We start from the raw sequence: 27,106 nt of genomic DNA on the forward strand, positions 1-27,106 counted from the left end.
ATTTTGTTGTTTCCCTTCAACGTGACTTTACCGAAAGAACTAAGAATATAATTATAAATATCATTTTGAGGTGGAGGTAGATGGCAGGTTTTTTATGTTGTACAAAAATAAGAGTAACACGTGTGGAAAATCTCGTCCTAGAATGAAGACTTTTCTGGTAGTGGCATCCTCTTGGCTTGTGCTCTGGTCATGGCAGCACATTTAGGAGAGCAATGAAATAAACATCAATATTTAAGCCCGTCCACGTATTCATCATAGTCAACACACCTTGAAAAACCATGACCACTGACCGACCCCTTCGCTTTGGCAAGCGTTTATGAAGAGAATATTAAGCTGAAGTGCCTGCACGTTTTCCCAATTGTTCTGTTTCATATGTTGCTCAAGGCTGACTCAACACACAATGTAAATGTATGCTATGAATGTTATGATCGGGCATTCCACCCAATCACAACTTATTTTTTTGAAAAATCTTTGAAAGGGCACATTGAACGTGGCATTTACCATGCTCCCTGCCCCAAAGTGAATGCTTTTTTGTGCAAAATAAATATTTCTGCACTTTCCATCCACGTAGAACTTGTACGGGGATATTTTTTTCTAAGTGCCATACCCCATGAGCTTGAGCGAAAATATAGCCGAGCGGTGGTTATCCCCCGCTGTGCAGGCAAGAGCTGGTGGATCACACACATGACCAAATGTTATTAGACTCGCGTTCTGTGGTTATTGAGGTGCAATACACTCGCTTGCCAGCGGAATCCAGTGCGGCAAAGCGTGGACTGATATTATCCGCCCCTTCTGTATGGGATAGAGTGTTGCCCCCTCACATGCATGGGTTTCATTCCGGGGCCTCTGGTTTCCTCGTACGTGTATAATAAACGCTCACACATTGGCTGAAAACATCTTGATGAATAGAGAACTGCAGAGCAATTGTTGGTGCCGCCTCACCACCTGCCAGCCTTCCAGCTTGGGTATGTGGTTCCTCGGCGATTGTGAGATGCAATTTTCATGAATGACGCAATATTAAACTAATCATTACATTATTATGTTAAAGTTAATGCCAATGAAAGAACCGCTGTGATTCGAGTGGCACCACTTGTTCCAGTCTGGACTGTACGTGATAACATATTACTCATACATTTTGCACCTTCCTTGTGCTCAGTTCAGTCTATAGCATAGGTCGGCAACCTGGGGTTCTGCAGCCGCATGCGGCTCTTCAAGGACTTCTTTGCGGCTCTTAAAATATGAGCATTTTACTGAATTCGAAAAAAATGACTCGTCTTGTTATGTTGGTTGCCAATCCCTGACCATAGGAGTCTAGTTCACCATGGAAGCCCAGTTTACCATGGAAGTCAACTTTACAATGGGAGCCTAGTTCACCGTGGGAGTCTAGTTCACCATGGGAGTCTAGTTCACCATGGGAGTCTAGTTCACCATGAGAGTCTAGTTTACCATGGAAGTCTAGTTCACCATGAGAGTCTAGTTCACCATGAGAGTCTAGTTTACCATGGAAGTCTAGTTCACCATGGGAGTCTAGTTCACCGTGGGAGTCTAGTTCACCATGGGAGTCTAGTTTACCATGGAAGTATAGTTCACCATGAGAGTCTAGTTCACCATGAGAGTCTAGTTCACCATGAGAGTCTAGTTCACAATGGGTGTCTAGTTCACCATGGGAGTCTAGTTCACCATGGGAGTCTAGTTCACAATGGGAGTCTAGTTCACCATGAGAGTCTAGTTCACCATGAGAGTCTAGTTCACCATGGAAGTCTAGTTCACCATGGGAGTCTAGTTCACCATGGGAGTCTAGTTCACCATGGGAGTCTAGTTCACCATGGGAGTTTAGTTCACAATTCGAGTCTAGTTCACCATGAGAGTCTAGTTCACCATGAGAGTCTAGTTCACCATGGGAGTCTAGTTTACCATGGGAGTCTAGTTCACAATGGGAGTCTAGTTCACCATGAGAGTCTAGTTCACCATGGGAGTCTAGTTCACCATGGGAGTCTAGTTCACAATGGGAGTCTAGTTCACCCTGGGAGTCTAGTTCACCATGAGAGTCTAGTTCACCATGAGAGTCTAGTTCACCATGGGAGTCTAGTTAACCATGGGAGTCTAGTTCAACATGAGAGTCTAGTTCACCATGAGAGTCTAGTTCACCATGGGAGTCTAGTTCACAATGGGAGTCTAGTTCACCATGAGAGTCTAGTTCACCATGGGAGTCTAGTTCACCATGAGAGTCTAGTTCACCATGGGAGTCTAGTTCACCAAGGGAGTCTAGTTCACCATGGGAGTCTAGTTCACCATGGGAGTCTAGTTCACCATGAGAGTCTAGTTCACCATGAGAGTCTAGTTCACCATGGGAGTCTAGTTCACCATGGGAGTCTAGTTCACCATGAGAGTCTAGTTCACCATGGGCAGGTTTCGGCAAGCTGCGGCTCTGGAGTAGCATGCGGCTCTTTAAGGGCTGCTTCGTGACGTCATTTATTAAGGACCACCACCGTCTTGTATTCACCACCGTGCATTGCGGCTCTGAAAGTATTGAGTGTTTTACTGAATTCGAAAAAAATGGCTCTTCTTGTTGTTTTGGTTGCCGACCCCTGGACTAAAGCCTCGCATTTAACAACTAGTTGTGATTTTGATTTAAAGCTTTCGTGACTGCAGGGATTCACATTCTTGGTTCTTTCGGTAAAGTCACGTAGAAGGCAAACAATAAAATGATAAAAAAATATAAAATACAATTATCACGACGTTTCGACTGCAACACAAGCAATCATCATCAGGTGTGAAAACCACAGCAAGAAAATTTTGAAAAAAGTGGCAGTTTTTTTTTACTAGTGTGAGTTAAAATGCACGTAATTATTCTACGTGTAACTCCTCTGTAAAATAAACTTGGAAGTGTGACTGTAAACTTATATCATCCCATTCTTAAAATATTCCACCCATTTTATGCATCACCCATCATCATTAGCGGCAGCAGCATTGGCCAATCCACTGCTAGAAGAAGTCCCTTCAAAACACCGCCATCTCGCCAGATCTTGCGATGTAATAATTTTACGTATATAAATCATACAAAGCTTTCTTCGGATCCTCGCTAACGCATTACAAATCCTAATAGTGTTGCGTAGCAAATTAAATCAAAGAGTAAATTTATTTCATTCATAATGTGACTTTCCTTTCAGACGTTTTCCCACACGTCTCATGCAAGCGGCGCGTATGCAGAGCAAGGTAATAAACCCGCTAACGATCAAGGTGCCCCCACAGAGAACATCTCTTAGAAGGCTCTGGCATCTATGGTGAGCCGCGCAGTGCAGGTGTGCAGAAAAGTGACGTGGGTCGAGTGGTTATAAACATCCGGGATAATGGGGGCGACCAGAAGACAACAAAGGTGGGATGGGAATGATGGGAGCTAGCGGGACACTTCCACGCAATCCCCAAACGAACCCCCGACTATGACATCCACCCCCGGCAGTAGTTCCATGCATAATAAACATTTGATATAAACTTACACGTTGGCAGGATGCCAACATTTTCATCATGAACATTAATGCAATACCAATTCTTTCTGCCTGGCAAATGGCCCAGCAAATAAGGATGTTATGCATGCGCAATGATGGTAACCTGCTTAAGAAGACATCTTTTACCCAGCCTGACAAGGTTGAAAAGTGAAGGTTACTTGGGTGCGTGCATCAGCTTCGTGTTTTTCAAAGCATTGATTTAAGTCTGTACTTTTTACATTTTACCGAATGAAACTTTCCTCCATCCACGCTTCGCCTCTCGCCCGCCATAAAAAAAAATCTACTTGTCCTGTGCCTGCGTGGTTTATTTGGTTGTAAAATAATGTTGGAATAATGTTCAGACTTTTGTGAGCAAAAAAAAAATCAGCCTTGATGCAAAATATTCCACCTTCAATTGGCACTTGTTTGTATCAAATCCTACATAAAAATTGCATCCTGATCATGTCTGTTATTGAGGCAAAGCCGTAAAGCTTGTGCACTTTCCATGTCACTCCTTTTATGTTTCTATCTTACCCCACTGCGGTGCTTAACGTACGTGAATATCGTGCAATGTTAATCTGTTCCCATTAATTTTTTAGTGTAAAATGTCTTCGAAACTTTTAGAGATAATTTCCTATGTCAGTGTTAATCACAATATTAAACACTATTTCCCCTCCCCCCCTGCCCCATTGTAATACATCTGCCTTCTCCGTCTTGGTGTTTGCGCAAAAATACGTTCCTGCACGCAGGGAATAGAATATTTTTTGCGAGTTCTTCCTACGCTCCTTTCTTCTTTTGTGCTTATTGTTTAAGCCTTTTCCGTGCTTACCTCGCGAGCCTTTGAAACGTTACTTTCGTTGGGGAGCACATCAAGCGGATCTTACATCAAGAGTTATTATACGGTTTGATCCATATTTTTTTCACAGTATTTTTCCCGTACGATTAAATGGACGGGGAGGGGAGGGAGGGGGAGTAGGCTATAGATGTAGACCTCTCAACCACTGAACCCCTCACTTCTCCTCCTAATGCACCCCGTCACCTTGAGCCATCTCTCGTAACGCGAATACAAACATTTTACAAATGTGCTTGTGACGTGAATAGGGAGCAGGACAGATGTACCATGATTGCAATTCCACCTTCCATCTTGAGGTCTCAGCATCTATATCACAAGCATTTGCCAATACTCTGATAGCCACAATAACAGATCGTCTCCCATCTGATGATGCCTCATGCGTACCTGTACGCACTGTGTGCTCGTATGTACATTACTGTGCCTTGTATTGGCGAGAGATAATGTGGTAAACCACGTTGGCCTTCATAACCAGTTGTCTTTTTAATAACAGCTTTGAAAAAGGGTTTCAATGACTTGTGTTCTCATCTCTGGTTAAATTAATACATTCAATGTTTGTGGTATGTTTTGAGGAGCGGGGGAGGGGGTTGCCATGGCACTAGTTTGTTGATAATCTACCAAATATCAATACAGGATGTAGAATGCCATACATCGGTGCCCTCAGCCCATTTGACACTCAGATGATGGAGAGGACACCCCTGAATGTCTCCACAAATGTGAAATCGCAATTGCATGAGCTGTACGCTGCATTAGCGAGGAGTGGAACCGCTGGCGCATTGCGCTATGAACCTGGCAACTTGAGTTTGACTAACGGTCATGGCCAACATCAGTGGCGAGAGACAGTTCTGGATCTCACCTTCTGCCAACCCTCACTGACCCCATGTCCACCTCCGATTAGCACGGTTGGCTGCGTATGGTGCGAAAGAAGTTCAACATACATAAAATATGGCATAACAAGGCCTTAATCCAGTACTGGATTATTTAGATTTGTATTTAACACTAGACTGCAGTCGGGAGGATACATTTTCTCTTCCACTTACATACCCATCAACTACAGTACAAACTGAATCAATATAGTGCATTGAACAGCGGTGTTGCTATACAGGGTGTTTCAAAACAGATGGACCCAGTTTCAAAGATATAGCGATTTCAAATCAGGTCCATCTTTTTGAAACACCCTGTATTATTCATAATAAAGGTTTTTGGGTTATTTATAAATGTGTCGTAACCCTCCTCTTTTGTCAACGTGACACTTTTTTGCTAATTGGCCGTGTTGGGTGGTGGATGGTTACGACACATTTATAAATAAACGCGATCTAACCCAAAAACCTTTATTATGAATAATATTGGTCGCGAAAGCCTACATGTTAAACCCTGTATTATGATTGTACATGATGGTCCAGATGTCTTGTGACCCCCCCCCCCCCAATTAATTGACAACCTCACGTTGTTTTCCTTTGCATATTCATTTCTGTTTTAAATAAACCATACTTGAATATATATGCTAAGTTTTAGAGGATTCAATGGGGGGTCACAAGACATCTGAACCACCCTGTAGAATGTTTAAATGCAATTGAAGCAGGCATCGTTAATATCTGTTAGCAGCTGTGAAAGCACGTGGTTAAAAGATGTTCAAGTCACCTCTATGTTTAATATTTAACAGCCACTGAATTACATATTCACAAGTTTAGTTTCTTTTATTTATCACATTTGCAGAGCAAAGGCCCAACCTCCCAAACTACTGTTCCAGAGAAGCCAGAAAAAAAAACAGCACCACGTGACTTTACCGAAAGAACCAAAAATATGAATCCCTGCAGTCACGAAAGCTTTAAATCAAAATTTAGCACCAGTAAAGTTATAAAAGATGAGAGTTATTGCGATGTCTTCAAGAATGAATCGCGTGGCGTGCCAAGTTCTCTCTGTTGGACACTACACCCGAGTTATAATTGCACGAACAGAGCTCGTTGAAAGTGCAATGTCATTAAGCGATGGGGACAAAAGTGCAAGGGGTGTGTAATCATGATGTACATCCCTTCCCTTTCATTCACCATGAATATCGGTTGCCTTAAATTAAAGTGCTATTTCACATTATGCACAAAGCGCACACTACATTTTTGAAAAACGACTTGTTTTTTTTATGAATCTTTGAGATGTTCTGGTACTTTAATTTTAAGAAGTTTCCCCAAGCGGTTGCGATACATGATCAGCATTGAGTGTTGTGGCCCAAGCCATGTGGCTATTCTGGCTGTCACTCTGCCACTTTTTTGTTGTTGTTGCAAAATGGTGGCTGATTTCACAGAAATTGTGGCAAAAGCAACGCCTTCGAAGGTGCCGCTTGCACAGGGGGCACTGAGAGGGCATGGTGGGCCCATTCTGTGCAAACTCTTGAGCATGTTTGCCTGGTGGTGAGCAGCAGCAACATCATCGTCCTCATTTGTTTGTCTTTACAATCATCATCTTCATCTATCATCATCGTTTCACATTAGCATTGCCACATTCCTTTATCGCCATAGCCAGAACTACAATTATCGTTATCATCATTGTTTTTAAGTAGCGAAGAGGCATTTTGGGCTTATTGCTACACTCAGCGCCTCAAGAGAAGGCTGAGCCACTGCCATACTCATCAGTGTGTATGTTTGTGTTCGTGTGGCGATGGGGAGCGATTGTGTAGCAGTAAGCACGCTGCGCCTAAGAACCTGTTGCCTAAGAACCTGGCGACCCAGGTTCAATTTCGGCTCACAGCCAACACCAGTGACGAATATCTGAACCGGTCTTGGGCCTCCCCTAGATCGACTCAGCCTAAAATGACTACCTGACGTGTGTAAACATCGGCACTAGGGAGATAAATGTGGTCGGGCATGGTGCTGCCACCCACCCCCTCGTGTACCGTTCTGGCCTTCATAGGCGCTCGCTAACAACGCTTGCCCCAACAGTCTATTAAAGGCTATGCAGGGGATCTTTGTCTTTATCTTTGTGTGCAGATGGACAGAGCCAGAGAAGTTGGCTCGGTCGGAAGTAATGATCACGAGTGATGGAATCATAGACATTGGTCGTGATGACCTCTTGACCTTGATTATGTATTAATTGAATATTAGAGTCTTCAGCCATGTAGCTTCAAAGGTACCATGCTTACCATTGAGGCCCAGTCATCCAACATTTATTAAATGATTATGACTGCAGCAAGAGGATATGATAAAAAAAAATGTATCATACCGTAGCATCAATAAAATTTGAAGTTTTATAAATGTATACATATTTTTAATAAATTAATGTTATGTTTCTCTTTTCCTTCCTCATAAAATCTTATTAAGATTATACTCGTTAATCAATATGTCACGGTACCTGTATGTCGATTCAAACTTGATTGATGCATCTTCTAATTTCTTCTGATGGAATTATTTATGGTTGCAAATCAAAATTTCACCTTTTTTTCTGCTAAATTATGAGTTTTGAATAGTGAGTTGTGACAGCGCTGGTTGGTAGCATGCGAAAAATCATGAATCAACATCAATCACCTCGGTATTGTCACATTTTTAAAAGCACTTATCTCACCTCTCTGTCTCGCTACATTTTAATAAATTTTTAATTGAACTTAACTACTCCAACTACATGTACTGTAGGCTGCACTGAGTCGCGTGCAATATGCCATTAAATATATAGAGTGCATTAAAGGATGTACCAGTTTGTGAGTCTGCTTTTTTAAACTAACTGTATAGCTAAGTAAGGTGCTAAAGAAGTTCAACATACACACCAACTCGTAGAGAACCTGATGCTCTGCAAATAGAAATAAGAGAGAGCTGTAATTATTATACTCTTCTCACAATCCTGTACTTGGAGCACTGCTAATCTGCTCTTTTCAGTAATAAAGTACCAAGATAATGTCTTGTGAGGTTTTTATTATATTTTCGAAGGATTCAAATTCTATTCTGCTGACGGAATTACAATAATAGAAGCACAAATTTAAATGTAAAAGCAAATTATTATGAACCGTGGTCAGTTTTACGTTTTCATTGCCCCCACCTATTTGGTGTTGCTATCTATCTATTATTATTACTACTACGTCTTCAAATGTTTCTGCTATTTCAAGTCACTGTTTATTTGTAACATGGATAATCACGTTTAGCCAGTTACGCAGCTAGTTTCGATGGCAACGGCCCTCAGCAGCCACTAACAACAACAGAGTTACTTTTGGGATGGAGAGGAGCCCAGCCAGCAGCCAGCCAGGAAACTCGAGGCATCGATTATTATAATCGTAGTATGATATAACGGCACGTAATTTGGTTAGAGATTTACATACTATCACAACAAAAACGTTCATACTCTGTCACACCATGTCATTCTTTACATTTATTCTGCAGAATTATCCCCCAGAATGGCTTCAAAACATTTGTACTTGCATACAGATGATAGTATACATGTTCATTTAGTACATTACCAGTTACCATACGCATATTAATGTTGCTGTTTTTTTCATGTATAGATTTAAATCCTCAAAACTTGACTACAAGCAGCCAGGGACATTGCACATTCTAGACAAATCATTCGTCTTTGTACAAGTTGTGTATCAGTCTCAGAAAACAAAGTGACAAGTGTGCAAACATCAATTACCTCAGTTGAAAGATGCAGTGACGGGCAGAGAAGTGGAGAGAATACTGCAAGGAGATATCGGTGAAGGAAATGGCCCTCCCCCAGGAGCCTAAATGGCTAAGGGACTATGAGAAGGAGAAGACGACAAAGGTACAGCAACGCATAACGATGGCAAACAACAACAACAACACAACCAGACATCATTGAAATACAAATGGAGAGAAACACAAAACCTTGAGCACCGTGGCCCTGGACCAGTGCATAACCTCTAACTGAACAAAAATAGTCACAAAGTCACTAGCCGATTTTTTTTTATTTTTACAAATGAACATAGCTTTGATGTTCAAAATTAACTTTGGTTCCGAGACAGAATGTGGAAGAACTTTCCCTGGCATTGATGAATGCTGCCAAGCCATGAGATCTGCATGTGTTCCTCTCAAAGTCATTCCTGGGCATCACACACGACAGCAGCGTCTACCGTGAACTGAATTACAGTACATTCCATTTCAGCTCCCCTTGTAAAGCAGTCCACGCATGTCGAAGGACGACCAGTGTGTTGACCATCCTTGACAAAAGATCGTCATCATCAGCCTTGTTCGGTCCACTGCAGGATGAAGGCCTTCCGAAGTTGCCGCCAATTCTGACGATCCTGAGATGTAATAACAAAGACAAAGATCCCCGGTATAGCCTTTAGCAGACTGTTGGGGTAAGTGTTGTTAGCGAGTACCTCTGAAGGATGGAACGCCATACGAGTGGATGGGTGGCCAACACCTCACCCATTGCCTCCCTAGAAGCAATGTTTTCCCACCGATCCAGATATTAATTTGAGGCCTAGTCGACCTAGGGGAGGCCCAGAACCGGTTCAGATAATTGTTGGTGTTGACCGTGAGTGGGAATCAAACTCCGGTCGCCGGATTCGTAGCGCAGCGTGCTAGCCCCTACAATATTGCTCCACTCAACTATTACATCCCCTGAGATGTAATAATTTTCATAGCACCTGTACACGAGCTGATTTCATCACTCCATCTCCTCGATGGACGCCCATCTCGGATGTGATCCGTTTCTTGGCTGCCACGCCGTTATTATTTTTGACCATCTGCCAACATCCCTTCTGGTGGCATGTCCTGTCAAGGCCCACTTATTTCTCTTAATAGTTTGAACGATGTCATTAACCTGCATATGTTCTCTAACCCATGTGTTCATTTTTCTATCTCTCAATGTAATTTCAAGCGTGCATAATGCTGACAAATTTTGCTGGAAATTATTATTGTTTCAGATCATCAAGGGCTGCTGTTGTTAATGCTCAAAACATGAATAAAAATGCCTGGCTTTGAATGAACGATATTACCATTACTTCTGGTGTTACATTCCAGCCGACCACCCTCATCATTGCCTATAAAACATTTTATTCAACTTCTGAAGATTATTTAAATAGCCTGTAACTATCTACTGCTTCCGATAATGATGATGACAAAGAATAAAGTATCCAGTCTCAAAGTAAGCTTGCCCCACAACTCTATCCAGTAAACATGGGCCATTGCAGACAACATTGCAGGAGCGTTTGGGCCAGCGGTTCCAGCCACATGCCAACGTTACATGTGCAGTGAGCGACTTCTGAGACGCGTAGAGTAGAAGGCTTCTTATTTATTCAGAGCACACTGGGCGATACGTTATGTAACACAGCTACACATATGCGATCCTAACACTCACAGCCCCACCGCCGGCATACAACTACGTAGCTGTCTGACTAGCGGAGCGACAGTGGCGGAGAGGGCCTCGCAGCAGATCAGCCACGTAGTCGGAGAACGAAGAGATGACGGCGGGCACCAACGCAGCCAGGACCCAGGACTCCAAACAGCCTCGAGCCTCTGGTTCGGTCCTCCTTATATCTGCCCCGGTGCGGCCAAGCTCCACCTCTGGCCACGCCCCCTTCCAGAACCCTCGAGCCGGTTCCCGGAGCTTCTCGACTGACTCCGCCTTTCACCTTTACCCCAGATATGCCCCCTTAAAATAAGGCATTAAGTAAACGCACCCATAATTGCAATTACCACTCCCGGCCGACAGGTATCACCTTGTCATTACACCTGTTCACTGGGTGGATACAGCATTTGCATAGTTTTACAACGAGCACGCTTCCACGAAATAGGCATATAATTCAATAAACCATAGTGTTCACCATTAGTTTATTTAGCAAGCGCTGCTGCGGTACTGGCATTTTTATTATATGTACTTTTTTTTCTTAAAGCAATAAACATGCCTCCCCGTACTGGCATGTTCACTCAGCCACTGTCGATCTATCACGGAAAGAGGTTGCACCTCCAGTGGTCAATAGTGGGGACGTTGAGTTGCGTCTTAGCTCTGAGCCTCTTTACACACAACACAGCCAGACGCTCCAGTTCACATGCCAGCATATTGACACGAGGCTTAAGTTTCCCCAGAGTATTACAGGTTCCCCATCTACCAGCCATTCTAAAGAAAGTCCTCCAAACCTAGAGCAGTTTGATTATTGCCATCCATTACGTTTTGGATTGGCCACAAGCACATATACAATCTTCAAGGGAAGACTTCAGTTAGTCTGCACTCTTCTCTACTCAGTACTGAATTTTTGTTTGTTCCGCTCAAGTGTTAATCTCAGTATGAGGAGCCCTCTTTAAAATTGGGGCGAGGCCCTGTTATTGTTTGCTCGAGAGGGCCCCTCGAGAGGGCATTCGGCCTACTCTTCAACACTGGCCAGACATCTTGGAAGAGATGGGGCTACCCACGCTTAAGCCTGCCACACATGACCTGCTGATTGATTGATGTGTTTATACTCCGTTTATACTGCTGGGTGGAGAGAGAGGCAGTGCGGGGCGATTTAAGAAACTTTCTCCATTGTTTGAATCACCGCGCCGAGAGATTTAACCAGCAACCTCTGAATTGCAAGTACATTATACGATTGGCAACATCCCTTTGAAAATAAGAAACCAAGCATCTATTTCAGAGGCCGGAAGGCAGGGTCGTTGAGCGTTATTGTAACTGCCTCCTCAGAAGCGGTTAGCTATTCATAAAACATACGTGCATAATTTTGAGCTTCATTGCTCCCAGTTGCTTAATTCATTAATTCGTAATTCTGCCTCATATGCCTTTTTTTTGCGTGTGAATTGGCTTCACCCGAGAAGGCAAGGCCATTCCTCTATATAATGATAGCTGCTGCATGTTTAAGATCGTGCTATCAAAAAATAAACCCTATTTGTAGACAATAAAGGTATTATGTTGCTAATGTTTCTAGATACCCTTTAGGCCCTGTTGAGATCAAATGTCTTAAGAAGAGGGACAAGTACCAGTTTCTGGCGTTGAAAGCTGCCTGTTGACGCCGCCTCCTTCCTGGGACTCTTCTGTTGTTAGCCCAAAGCGAGTTGTGCGCTAAATGTGTCTGTCCCCTTCTCGTCCCCTTCTCGTCCCCACATCGTCTTCATCGTCTTCATCGTCTTCATCATCATTTGTGTAAATCCCCGCCACTCTTGCCCGTGGTAAATAACGGTGTTCTTTGTCTTGGAAAACGCTTGCTCGGAAATTCTCTCCCATTTATTTTCTAAATGCAAATCCTAATCCTCGTCAAGATGACATATTTACTTGTAATGATTAAACACTTACAAATACATTTTGCTGATAAATGTCATGCAGTTAATTAACTTGATTTAGGTAAAAAAATCTTTATATTAACCTCCGGATTGGAGGGTTGTTATATCATTACCAATTTCACCCCGGTGTCACCCTCCCGGGTAATGCATTATAAGTTCATTATAAATAATGCATCCCTTGGATGGCATGTTAAGTTCACAAATACACATTCCCACACCAATCAATCACTAATTACATGTAATTGCAGTCGGGTTTTTTTTGTTATAAATTGAAGATTTTAAGTTATTTGTGTTTTTTTTTCTAGACCCAATGCAAGAGCTAAATATAATATGAATGACAGTCGGTGATCTTTGTTTAATTACAGAGACCTTTTCAGCGGTGTTAAGCAAGCACATCGGGCTTACTTGCATTAAATTGAAGGGCAGAATATAAAGGGGCCATGAAAAGAGACAAAGTTGAAAGCCAAAAAAAAACCCTTACGTGCTCCCCGCTTAAACACTCTGCTCATTTCATTGTTTTTTTTTAAAGCAATGATGAGAAGTCCTCGCTAAAGGTACATAGCTAGCGCTCTGAAACGATTGTTTAAGGGAGTTTTATAAATTTCAATTATTATTATAGCTAGGTAACAGGATTGATAATTAAGTAATGCAGTAATTGTGCACAAACGAACCTGGTTAAAATAGATACGTTTTGAATGCATGGGAGATGTGCATAAATTATATCGCGCAGTTGTCAAACATAACATGTTTGCAGGCTCTCAAAAAGAAATGCTTTTTAGCGTGTGTCTGTATGTTGAACTTCTTTCGCACCGTACGTAGCCAACCATGTTAATCGGAGGTGCGGGGGGAAGGACAACACAACAAACTAAACACACGCACATATGTTGCTATTCTGAAATTCCACCCCACCCCCCCCCCCAGCAGTATAAATGGGTTCCCCGTAGTTAGTCGATCGACAGGTCGTGTGCGGTGGGGAAAAGTGTGATTACTGCCACCTTTAACAAGACGTTTGGCCAGCATGGGAGCGAAGGCTAAGTGCCCTCTATAGGGGATTTCTAGAACTCCCTCGAGTGGAGGTCCTTCCACCAGCAGTGCCATGAGCAAGCACTTGCAGGGCTGCACCTTTGCATGCACATATTTGGCACGCGTTGAGTGTTTTTTGTCATTGCAAAAAATAACCTTACGTTCATAGTAACATACCTTGAGCAGAATTACAATTACACGCATATGCTTCATGAGAATGATTAAAACCGAGTTCAAAATTATGTGAACGTTAAATAATTAATACAAAATATTCTTCGTATTAAATAAATTCTCAGCTTATTTACTAAAAATGGGGGGGGGGGGGGCATTTTGTACCCGTGATATTTCCTCTAGCAGGTGGTTAATTTGCCGATGACACGTACATAATGCTTTCCTCCTGAAAGACCACCGTGGGATTTTTGCTGTCACTGGTGGACAGAGCAATTAGTCCATCATCAATGGCTTAGACACTCGGTATTGTCTTGGTAGTCGGGTGTATGGAGCGCCACATATATTCCCAGCATGCTGTGCAGCATTCCACATTTTTTTTCACGGAGATTAAGAAATTAAGTACTGTAATTAAACAATTAAAAAATTCCGCGTGTCATTACTTAACATCCATGTCATCCTGCACATATATTTGCCCTGCGCCGGTGTGTGTCTGTGTGTTTGTGTGTGAGCATGTGCTGTGGGTATTGGGAGAGCAGTGGTTAGCACGCTGCGCTACGAACCTGGTAACTCGAGTTTGATTCTTGCTCACGGCCAGCACCAGTTGATACGTAATTATCTGAACCGGTCCTGGGCCTCCGTTCGGTTGACAGCCTCAAATGAGTACCTGGTTTGATATGTAAACATTGTAACTCGGAAGGCAAAGGAGGCCGGGCGTGGTGCTGATCACCCATCGCCTGGTGTGCTGTGCCGGCCTTCATAGGTGCTTGCTAACAGAACTTGCAACGAAAGTCTGTTTAGGCTATAGGAGGAATCTTTGTCCTTAATGAAGGTATCGGGGGAATTGTGGATACAATGTTTGCCAATCCTGCCAATTTAATTGGTATGCTGTCGATCCTTAAAACCTTTTTTCACAGAATATTCCTTTTCCAAGCTAAGCGTACTGTTTTGTAAAATTTCTGATTTTTTTCGTACAAAATCAGTATGCAGTAAACGGCTTCAATCTACCACTTAAATAAAAAAAACAAAATGCATGAAGAGACAATGTGCTTCCTTCCCATATTTGTTTCTCCACATAAAACAAGATACGCATTTTTTAAACACATTCCATAAGACATAATCTTTTGGGAGTGCATTTTTCGTCAGTATTTATTGAAATACAAGCCAACTTTAGACCCGTTTCGACGTTGAGTAACTCATCAGCAAAATCAGGCTTGCTTGAACCAATGTCGTTCGATATAGGTCTTAGTTCTAGACATAATTATAAATTACATAACACAAAATAATCATTAGTTGCTTTCGTGGAGAATATAAAAACATAAATGTGCAGACAATCTGTCTCCTTCCCGTATTTGTCTCATGTGAAGAGACAAATATGGCGGTTAATGATTAAGTTGTGTTAAATGGGCAGATATGGAATAGTACATTGCACTGCAAACCCAGTGACTGCTTCCAACCCTTGTCTTACGCAACCCCAGTTTAACAATAGGTATCTGAATCTTAACCTGCGCTGGGGCTCGCCTAAGTTGACTCGGATAAAGAATACATCACCTGGTTTATTTAACATGCCCAATGTACAGGCAAGGTTGACCTTGCCTGTAAATAGATACTAACAGTGCTTGCCTCAACAGCCTGTGCAGATAAACTGGCGTTCTTAGTTGATTTGCCAACAGTGCATGCTCAGCCTTGTCCAGCTTGGACTTGTGATGTAAACTGTTTTTTTTTCGTTTTCAAACCTTTCGTCTTAAGAACGAGCACAGCGAGAGGTTATGATGGTGATGACACTGCTCAGAGTCCCTCTTGTTGACACAAACCGCTTTGGTCATTTGCAGTACCTTCAGTTATTAGGCATTCACCAACTCGATGTTGGCTTGCTGTGTGCATCAAGCCGAGCACAAAGCTGAAATGTTTGACAGTTGTGTTATATGCGTGCACGTGTATATATGTTTGGTGATATATGTGTTATCACTACAGTGTATACTGCGATAGCAACAAAAATGTTAAATCCTTCTGCCAGGGACAGGGACTTGATAATGATTTTTTAATGTATATATCAATCATCCTATAAAGTAGTACAGCTCATGAATCAATAAAATAAATGGTTTTACTGTTTGATACATTTAACTAGATCAACGGTAGAGCGAGCAGCTTGCGATTGGAAGAATGCAAGTTCAAATCCTAGTTAGTGTTGCCTCAACCTATCATCCTTCCGATGTTAATAAAACAAAATAACTACCACGTTCTGGAGACATCAACAGTGATTGTCCAACGAATGGACTCACCCCCACCATAGGAATGAGGATTGTTCATCACTGGCTCAGGGCTGTAATCAGGAAATCACTTTTTATATGATTTTGCTCAAAATGGGCAGTGATTCACTTAGTGGTGTATGTATAACTTAATTTAAGCATGCAACTTAAATGAATAACAATACATTTTGATTTAAAGCTTTCGTGACCGCAGTGATTCATATTCTTGGTTCTTTCGGTAAAGTCACGTTGAAGGGAAACAATAAAATAATAAAATATATATAAAACCAATTAAATTCTCACGACGTTTCGACTGTAACACAAACAGTCATCATCAGGTGTGAAAACCAACGGCAAGAAGCATTTGAAAGAAGTGGCGGTCTGTATTTATTTATTTTTCAAGCGTTTTGTATTTATTTATTTTTAGACGGTTTTTGTTACTAAATAAATAAACACAAACGCTGTTTTAAAAATAAATGCAAACGTTTGAAAATAAATTAATAAATACAGACCGCCACTTCTTTCAAATGCTTCTTGCCGTTGGTTTTTCACACCTGATGATGACTGTTTGTGTTACAGTCGAAACGTCGTGAGAATTGTATTGTTTTATATATATTTTATTGTTTTCCTTCAACGTGACTTTACCGAAAGAACCGAGAATATGAATAACAATAGCTATTTATCTTCTCTTACCATAAAGAAAAAAAAAGACGGCATGAGTGGCAGGGCAATTTAGGATGTAGGATATAACCTTATCTTTGAGACATGATTGGTATCATGTAGTTGATAGGAATCAAGATTTCAAGCAATACTTTATCAAGATGTTCCGTGAAAAGCATGTATTGATTAAAGCAGAGCTTCTTTCACATAGAGCACAAATGATGTCGTCGTAATGGGCATTGGTGTCTGGTTAGTAATATTACTCCGCATACACATTATGGCACACACAGTTCTATACATTATTCTCATTTAATGCAACCGCTAAATGCAATAACATAATTGCTGCACTGCATTATGCTATGGAATATATATACGTTTTAATTACAATTGCAGAGGCCATTTAAAATACATTTCCTGGGATTAACCTTTCGTGTACCGTTAATTGCTAGCGATGCTTTATGAACTTGTTGTCGGTCATGCTGCTTCTGTACTCTCTCCACATTGGCAGAAGCTCGAGAAACTGGGACTTTCTCTCATTCGCAGTCAATGCTGCCCCCACATGGCCACTTGAACAATTCCATCCACAGACGGGAAGGGGTCGCCCTGAAAAGGTGGAAATAAATCAAGTTACGATTCGAACGAGGTGTGCGCTTCAACGACACGCACGCATTAAAAGTCACGCGAAGCACACCAAGTACGTGTGTACTTTTTAACTTCGTTCGCACCGTACGTAGCCAACCGCGCCAATCGGAGGTGCGGAGGAACGACAACAAACTAAACACAAAAAGCAGTTCCTAATTTTTTTTTTACTTAGATGTAAAAGTTCATAGCCCCTGTGGCTTCCGAATGTCGGAAGAAAGAACGTTCCAGACGGCCGCAGAAGCACATCTGAAAGCGCTCGATGCACTGACCGTCTTTTGTTCCATGGCTAGCCAAAAAAAAATAACCTTAATCGGTAGATAACAGAACATACAGCGCCCTGTCAATCCACGATACTTCACGCCGCTTAGTAGTAATCAAACCTGTGATACAAGCCGTAAGTACGGTAGTAATCAAGCTCAAGATGCTCAAAACGTAATGCAGCAAGCTAGCCATGACGATGTTTCACTTGTTTTACCAGGTAAGGCCCACTGAGCTATGCAGTTTTTTTTTCAGAACCGACCTGACCACAAATGATAGCTGAACGAAGTGGCTTATGTGAAAATTTGTAGCAGCCAAATACGCTAAACATACGTTTCTACGTCACTCTTCCAGCCATATAATACGACAAACCTAACCATTTTACAATGAATGTCTTTCCGCAAATGGAATATTTTCTATATGAATGTACACTGTCAGTATTAACTTGTTTCCCTATCTCTGGCCTATTACCCATTTAGTTTATTTAGCAGCATCCCATCGGCCATGCATGTGTAGCACTGATTACCTACCACAGACCATAATAATAAGACAACAGGGGATCCGAGTTCTCTCTGGGTACAGAGGCTAATTAAAATCATTTGAAGTATTGGCCTCCAGCGGCTGCATCTAAGCAAATGTCGCTGGAACGTTGCATATTCCACTAGCAGCTAATCCACACTCTACTGATAGCTCTAATGATAGATAATGCGTACAGATTACAGCGTATACTAGCCCAAGTTTCTTGTATTATTGTTATTGTATGAATTGGGTTTGTGTAAATTTCCATCGGATGGCCTGGTCGTGTTACCCGTATTGTTGGTCTTAGTGCTAAGCAGCTTTGCTTCTCCCTTCTTTAACTCTGTGCAAGTGGCAAAAAGCATGTTATCAAGAAGCGGCAGACATTGCAGTATATATACAATGCCCATTAAAACTATACTATAACGTGGCCCCTCTACGGTATATGCTCGAGTAAAGTGCAAATATGATTAATTCTGTGGGGCAATGTGCGGTCATGGTCGACTGGGCAGAAGCCATCACACTCGCTATTTAACAAATATTTCACTCTGACTTACAACCAAGATTTCACAGATGCTGGCTTAGTACTATGACATGAGTCTCAAACCCTTGATCCACACGACTGATCCCATATCCAGTATTATTGTTTTCATTATTGCCGAGAACAAATCACCCTAAAGGCGCCCAATCATGTTTATTCTCTGAAGCTAAGCAGGATTTAAGTACTTCAAATTGTAGGTTTGGGCTGCAAGGTGGTCATGAGATGGAAGTACAGCAAAAGTGTGAATTTATTTGTGGAGCTTTTGAGTGTGACCTCAATGGAAGGTGCAAGTCTTCTCCAGATGCATCAGTTTTCCAAACACGTGTTTGTGAAATTGGTCAAACATCCCAAATACTGGGTACTTGTGAAAAAAATGTTTAAACACTCAATAATTGCCTTCCTGGAAAAATAAAGGGATTAATTTATTTGTACTTTTATGAACTGGAAAGTCATGATTTCTGCGACAGCTTTTCTGTTGTAGTAGATTGTGGGCCTTAAACCTAATTTGAGATTTTATTTTGGCAAGTCGATTTGCTTCACTAAATGTTTCTAATGACGTTGCGTTTCAACTGAAATTCTGGAAAATCTCGTTTTGCCATGGCTATACAGTACATGGTTTTAGAAAATATATATGAACACTGTACTCATCAGCTACGTAAAACGGTACTGCCAATCTATGGTACAAAAAAGACAAATAAAAACGGATAGAAAATGTAAAAAAAGAGGTATGGTTGATGTACAAAAATATATAACGGAGAGATTGCGTGCACTGCTTAATTGAATGCCTGCCATTCTACGTTGAATGTGTTGTCATAATCTCACAACCCGATCGGAAATTACATTTTTGAAAATGAGCACATGCTACTTAATAGATTTTTTTTTCAAACATGCGTACAATGATTAATTCTTATTGACGTGTGAAAGACCAGTAAATGAATGCAATGACAAACCTGGATTCATACGTGTCCAATCATGAGAATGGAGCAGCAATGAAGCCATAATAACCTTCTAGTATACACACGCATGTGTGTATTTACAGGGCGTTCGAAAATAAATATAAGAAATATAACGTTCAATAGTTTGATTGCTATTCGAGATACTGACGCAAATTTTACGTGAATACATGTAATAGATGTAAGTTTAACTTCATTTTTTTCATGGTATGGATCAGATGTTCCTGAACTGTTGATAAACTTGTAAATGACATCCATTATTCAATTTAATCAATCTAATTTGGAGTTCAAACTCTGAGAAAACAACACGATGTGAACACGGCTGTAGGGATGTAAGACACAGCAACATCATAAATATGATATTTACGTTCTTCAAAGTCTCTCGGTTTGCTTGTGTAGACTTTACTTTTTAAAAAATCCCCATAGGTAAAAATCTAATGGTGTTAAGTCGGGTGAGCGGGTGGACTTATTATATTAGAACATGTGGTTGCTTCTGCAGCAGAAAGTACCAATATATAATCACAACAACATAAAACGTATAAGCCTAATGCATATCCACAATAATGCATATATCCACGTCAAATTTACGTCAGTATCTCGAATAAAAATAAAAATGTTCAACTTCATTTTTGGTATATTAATTAACAAACACACTGTATATATAGTAAACTGTATGAATACATACTGGAAATACTGTATACAATGTACAGTGTGGACACATACAGTACGCGCACGTACAGTGTATGTACAGTACACACAGTATGTACTGTGCATATACAGTATGTACTGTATGGGGAAACTTTCACTTTGTGGCTTCTGCTTGTGACGAAGGCACGAATGGAAGAGAACTCACAAATTGTTCACGGCTTAATTCACGTGAATAATAAGGCTTTGTTTTCAGCTGTCGCACAGCAGTAGGCCAGCAATTAACCCGCATTAGCCATTTTATTGAGTTCCATTTAAGTATACTTTAAAAAAAAAATTCTGATTCCTACTGTTCACAGAAAATTATTTTCGTGCTCGATGTACTTCTGCCGAATCCATTGTTCGTCATCAGTGCACGTCTAAAGAATTGTGTGGGAGCTGAGGCTCCCCAGACTCGTGCTGAAGTGAACACATTGATCCCGTGAATTCCCAAGAAAGAACACAGGCGGCTGGGCATGGAGCCACACTCATGCCCAGGGACGGGAAATAAGCGCGCCCAAGCATTTCGCTCCATCGCATTCTCACGGAGATCCACGTATATCTGCCTGCCTGCCCATTGCCATCAATCTCATCTCCACGCTCACAGTGCCACAAGGCACTGAGGAAATTCAATTCCCCGCTTGCTTCATTGACAAGTTATAATAACAAACCACACCGATGGTGCGAGGTGGTGGCCTGATACATGGCAGTGAAGCACCGTGTTCTTAAAAAAAAAATGATTCATTACCTACATGTTGGGTTTGTTCTTGAATATATCGGTGTAGAACTTGGGAGTTACCCCCCTCTCATGTGTGGGGGTTTCTTTCTTTCTGGGTATGCCGGTTTCCTCCCACATCCCGAATTCTCGTTCATGGAAATTAGCCAAGCATCCCAACATAGGACCCTCTGAAAAATGAGTCTTGAGGCTCAATGAGGCTTGCCTTGGGTACATACCGTACAACAAACTACAAAAAAACTCTGCTTGACAAGGGATTGCGTGTAAAGGTGCAACCTCGCAAATTTCTTGCGCCCCACCACTGCTTGCCAGAAGGATCCCCACGTGGCGGAGCTACAAAGGCCCTCTCTGGAGGTCATTTTTGGCATTCTCTTCAACTCTGGCCAAGCGTTTGAGAACCACGCATGACCCGACGCTCAACGAGCTGTGCTGTTCCCATGTCTGCTGCTGATTTGAGAGATGCGCGAGTTTGGGGGGTGGTTAATAAACTTGCAGCGTTGTTTCAATTGCCTTACAGGGAGATTAAATCGGCGACACCTGGATTGCAATTCCAGTGTTGCCACAATTATACCACGGGCAGCATCCACTGCATTTCAATCGCTGGTTTATATTCTTGGTACTTTCGGTAAAGTCACGCAGATTGAAAAATTAATAATACAAATAAAGTGGAATAGAAATAATACAATTAAAATACACTATTGTAGAATGTAGCTTGGTTCTAATCGGAGTGTACTGGCAGTCTATAATGCAGACTGGTTATTAAGTATGGTGAGTATACTGGCAGTCTATAATGCAGACTGTAGCAATGGTTAATAAAAAAAAATACAAATATTTCGATCGTTAGTTTCGCGCAGACATTTATCGCAGGCTCTGCTGCCGCTGTGTTGCTATGTTTGCTGCCACGTGCCCAAGACCAGCGAATTCAACATGCCTCGACAAGACTGTGAAATGGTAAATGAATAAATATAAACTCCACCCACGCACAGGCCCAATGTAGGGGCTCTGTCTAACTTATACTCATTAGCGCTGAGCACAAAGCAACGGGACAGCCCGTACCCAATTATGTGTCCCTGCGTATCCATTGCCCTGTATTCTATAGATCATTTCGGCTTAAGCCATTGATATGCAAAGCAGCGCAAAGCAGCATCAAGCACACCGCATTGTTACTTATCGAATATAAAGTGAAGCAAATTTGTAAATAGTCAATTTCGTAAATACTCATTCTAAAAGCGGTTAGATGCAAAGGTAAACAACTTTGTTGTCCGTGTTTATGATTTGAGTCCTCGTTATAAACGTGCAATTGTAGTTCACAGCCTTGGGTTCGGCTCACGATTCTAGGGAATGAATTGTTGTATTGGTGCTGTTTTGTGTTGGTTACGACTGAAGTTGGTTACGTCATTCAGAATAAAATCCTGAAAATGATTGAGATGGCAGTTATTTAGTCATATTACGCGAACTAGTGTGGATGTCCATCAAATGCTGCACAGATATTTTCAAATCATGACAGCAACCTTCCATCAAAGCCACGGGACTCAGTATCAACATCATTCCACCTTGTCTAACATAGCTCATTTGTTGATGGATGGTGTTTCAACACGATTTATATGAAATATATAAATTACAGCCCTTTGCCAGTTCAATGCTAAACGATGATCTGCGCACGCTGTATTGGTGATGAGGGCTGTGCGGATCATACTTTTGTCACGTTGGTCAGGTTGGTGAATAGGGGCTACTGGGCTCCAGGACTTGCTTGTACTGTATATCACCCGGCACTCAAAGTTAGCCATGGCTAGGAATCGAACTCATGTTGCGGGGTTCATAGAGCAACTTGCTAAACCCCTGTTCCACCACTCCGTACGATTCATATTAAAATCGGAACATTTTAACGGCACACTTCATTGAACATTTACAAAATGTATGGACAGGTCCATATGCTTACACAGTTTATCGTATACACTTGGTGTTATATGGAAAATCTAATTATTATTCCTCACAGCGATTTGCAAATATAGTTTTACATGGTCAGATAAATACGGGTTAATTTTTTAAAGCTATCTTTTTTTTCTGTGCGTACAACGAGATTTCGGTGACAGGACCATACAAGCGCAGTACTTTTAACCCAAAACTTTAATAAAAATGCATCAATAATAGTAGCGTTATTGCTTACGGGCAATGCACCAGCTTCCAATCTCTTTAATTTGATGCCACACGCTGTTCAGCGCAGGTGTCTTTTTTTTAATTATCAGCATGTTAATTTTGCCTCCAGTTCGCGCCTATTATCTGTTGATGAAATATAATCATAAGGAAAGGCACATTGAGTATGCCATCATCCTCCAGTGTGTTACGGAGCCTGGGAATCGACTGGTGGAGTGGGGGAGCTATGATGCTGTGAATGTACACGTCTTTGTTATATGACTGAGAGACCCCAAGCGTAAGGGTCAGGTCAGGTCAGGTTTTCTCAGTACTCGTGTCAGTTGTGGCCAATGAAGCTTGTTGCATTTTTATGAAGAAAAAAATATAACGGAATTCTAATTAAATGTATGAGCTTCACCTGGTGCGACCTCTGCAAGGAACGTGGGGCGTGACTTGGGGTTGAGTTGTTTAGCCGCCCTTGGTTTAAATCCATGAATGCGTCCATTCAACAAATCTTCCGCGCGCAGCAGGCATCAGTGGACATGCTAATGAGCCGCTGTGCTTTGCACGTGTCTGCTAATTGTGAGAAGTACAAAACCAGGGCTGATGGGGGCAACGACGGAGTCGAAAGTTTAGAAGCAAATATTCTACAGGGATACATTTCCGCCTGTATGATGCCAATTTCCTACAGCGCGCACTTATAAGGACATTCATAAATAATGCATTTCTATCTCTCACTTGATTAACCCGAGGTATTGGTGGAAATATAACGACCAGACACGACGGTGTTGGTTCAGTGCAGGTCATGGAAAAAATACTGCATTTTTGCCCTAACTCAATCGTAATGAGCGCAATCAGCCTCACATTACAATGTTGTCTGGAATGCCGTCCGTTCCTTGATTCCCATGGTCCTTGAACTTAATTTTCCAAATGTGGCCAGTGTTCTGGTAATTTACGAATGCCTTATGTATATAACTGTGACCAAAGTAAAGGTGCGATAGAATATTGAACGGGTAATTGAGAAGGTGGTTTAATTAATATCAAACTGGATGAATAGGGCAGTGTGTCTTACATTTAAGTGGCCTGGCTCATTGAGCTCTGGGGGCATTGAGGGCCAGTGAGGGGCAGAAGGCAAATGGGCAATCCAATGCATTTAACTCAATTTCACCACTGCATTGCTCGTTACATTACAACATTACCTGGACTGAGGTTTGCAATGTCTAAAGTCTAACTTTAGTACAGTTGTATAAATGTACGCGTTAACATCCAACACGTTAATTGTGGGTGGAGTGGTGGATCAGTGGTTAGCTTCCTGCGCTATAAACATGACTGCGCAAGTTCGATTCCCAGCCGTGGTTGTGCCTTCCCACCTTTAACCAACCTGCACTGACCAGCGTGGTGAAGTATGGTCAAACCCCATCATGGCTAACACGATTTGGCGAGGCCTTCATTCTTTGGTGGATTAAGAATGAATACTTTTAAAAAATGCATTACTCTGATGTAAAAAATAAAAGTCAAAGTCCTGTGTTGATCAAATGAGCATGGAGGTGGTGTTCATCTCCTCTTTACCCCTCTGAGCCACCATTGGACTTTCCACATTGATATGGCAGGCGTGATTTTATCCACAGAACCACGGCTGGCCTTCCCCACAAAGTGGCATGTTAATGTAGCACTTTAAAAGTGTTAACGCTTCACATGCCAAACTGAGGCTGAAAGATCCACAGCCTCTGGGATGTTGCACTAATGTGAGAAATGCACACGCCACGCTGAGTTTATATTTGCTGAAGAGTTCGTGTAACAGACATGTGCACCGAAAAGTGAGGGAGGAGGGATGGTGTAGACGATTTTTTTCATGCGAGCAGACACAGGCACAGTGCTTGCATTTTAAAACTTGAATAGTTGAGGAATGTTTATATGTTTATTGTAATAAGGTTTTCCCCCTTTTTTTGAGACGTTAAAACACCAAACTGAAACCTTTTTACAAGGAATCATGTGTGCATTAACCAAAATACTTGTGGTCAGAATGCAAACAAAAAACATCCTCTGATAATAAATGCATTGTCCTTGAAACTGATTGGTCCACACCAGAGACAGCTTTCTTTTGAGCCTCGTCTCAAACGGTGTTAGACCAGAGGACGCCAAAAGGCGTACAGCCCGAAGATAATGCACTATCAGAGTAACCAAAGCTCGGGGTGAGCATCTACACGATTGGACCTCCTTTGCCAGTACCAACATATGATAATAAGGTTTTTCCCCTTTTTTTCCGGCAACAAAACAGGTGTTAAGACGTGAAAACACCAAAATGGTGTGGACCAATCAGTTTCAAGGACAATGCATATATTATCAGAGTATGTTTTTTGTTTGCATTCTGACCACAAGCATTGTGGTTAATGCAGACATATTTTGGTACTGGCAAAGGTGGTCCAATGATGTGTATTATTATTTCAATTTCTATTCGCCCAGTCCATCCTTATTTTTAAATTCATTGGATTTTTGATGTGTGGAAGTTAAATGTCACACCTAATGAGGCATCATGACAAGCAGATGGACAAAATAAGGGCATGCTTTACAATTGCCTTCGTGCCAACCAGGGCGGATTAAAACTTTTAATGTTGAACTTTTATCATGAAGCTTAAGCTATGCACTTTCCATTATTTGCATCTGCTCTTTGGTAAATATGAAACACTACACCAAGGACTGACATCAGAATTAACCTTTGCTGTATGCCCCAGTTGCTGATGTACATTCCATACTCAGCACTTAAGGAATTGTATGTGCATCTATTAAGTTCGGTGATACCACCCATTGCTCTCTGTTGCTGTGAAACGTGGACACTAAAAAAGTCCGAATGTTATAAACTACAGGCCTTTTAAATAAAGTGCCTGTGCATTGTCCTCAATATCACCTGGCACAAATATATCACTACAAAAGAAGTCTCAACGAGTGCCTCAAGGACTGAAGATGTATCATTTACAATCTCCTGAAACGGCAACAGGGTATGGGGAAAGCACACATCCACCACATGGCAGCTATGCAACCTTCTAACATGAACGTACAAGCACAATACAGGCCTGGTGAATAGGACGACCCCACCCACACAAGCCGGGTCGACAATGCCCTTGCTGTCACTTGCATTGACTGCGACCACAAGATCGCGGTGTTGTATCCACGGACTCAGTGGCCTCTGAATCAACGATAAGGTAACTGCCATGTAGTTGCATGCTCACACACTGCTGGCAGAAAAGATGGTATTTGGCCTACTCTACCATGCTGGATAGATGTGTTGAAAGATGTGGGATTGCCCACACTTTACCCCAGTTTCGCACCGTATTCGTGAACATAAGAAGATTTGAAACACGGTAGGACCAATATCTCGGTCGCGGTTGATCATTGTTTTAATGCGGTGGGCTCACACCAAATTGATTTCTCTAAGACGAAGGTACTTTGCAAGCCCACGGGCTATCAACAAAGATTCGTTCATGAAGCCATCCATATATATAGACACAGGTACAATTTCAACCGAGAAGATGGGTACAAACTGAGTAATCATTGGAAGGACGTTATCAACTATGATGTTCCCATCCTACCACCTTCCGTTGTTAGTTGTGCTTTACGCCCATTTCAAACCTTGCGCTTTCACAGACACTTCGCACGACGACCTCTTCGTTGCGGCTCTGCGATCTTTCATTATCATGCTAATCTCTATTTAACATGCTAATTTTCACCTGGCAGCCCTCTGATTGGTGGAAAACCAACCACCTTCGGGTTGACTGCCCACCACTTACATTATCATTGGCTGCTGACATTTGGGCTACGCCCATTTCAAACCCTGATAAAACAGTTTGCCTTGGAAGCTAACCTCCCATTTCCTGATGACGACCACTTGTGTTGCGATAGAAACGTCATAGTTTTTTGTTATTTTTTGTTATTTTCTTTGAACCTATCTACGTGACTTTGCCGAAAGACCCAATAACAAAAATGCTAATTCTTTCACAACTGCA

At 41.8% G+C, this 27,106-nt stretch overlaps 1 long non-coding RNA gene across 2 annotated transcripts in view; it reads right to left on the bottom strand.

Moving 5' to 3' along the window:
* The window catches only part of LOC116941579 (uncharacterized), a 74,021-nt gene that overhangs the window by 13,921 nt on the left and 32,994 nt on the right, over window positions 1-27,106 (bottom strand). For both annotated transcript variants that reach the window (XR_012941538.1, XR_012941536.1), the window contains one exon: window positions 8,944-9,571. This is a non-coding gene — a long non-coding RNA (uncharacterized LOC116941579). The remainder of the gene's footprint in view (window positions 1-8,943; window positions 9,572-27,106) is intronic.

Source organism: Petromyzon marinus, chromosome 12, assembly GCF_048934315.1.
Source record: "Petromyzon marinus isolate PM22_M1 ecotype Great Lakes invasive population chromosome 12, UKy_Petmar_22M1.pri1.0, whole genome shotgun sequence".
In the NCBI taxonomy this organism is placed as follows: domain Eukaryota; kingdom Metazoa; phylum Chordata; class Hyperoartia; order Petromyzontiformes; family Petromyzontidae; genus Petromyzon; species Petromyzon marinus.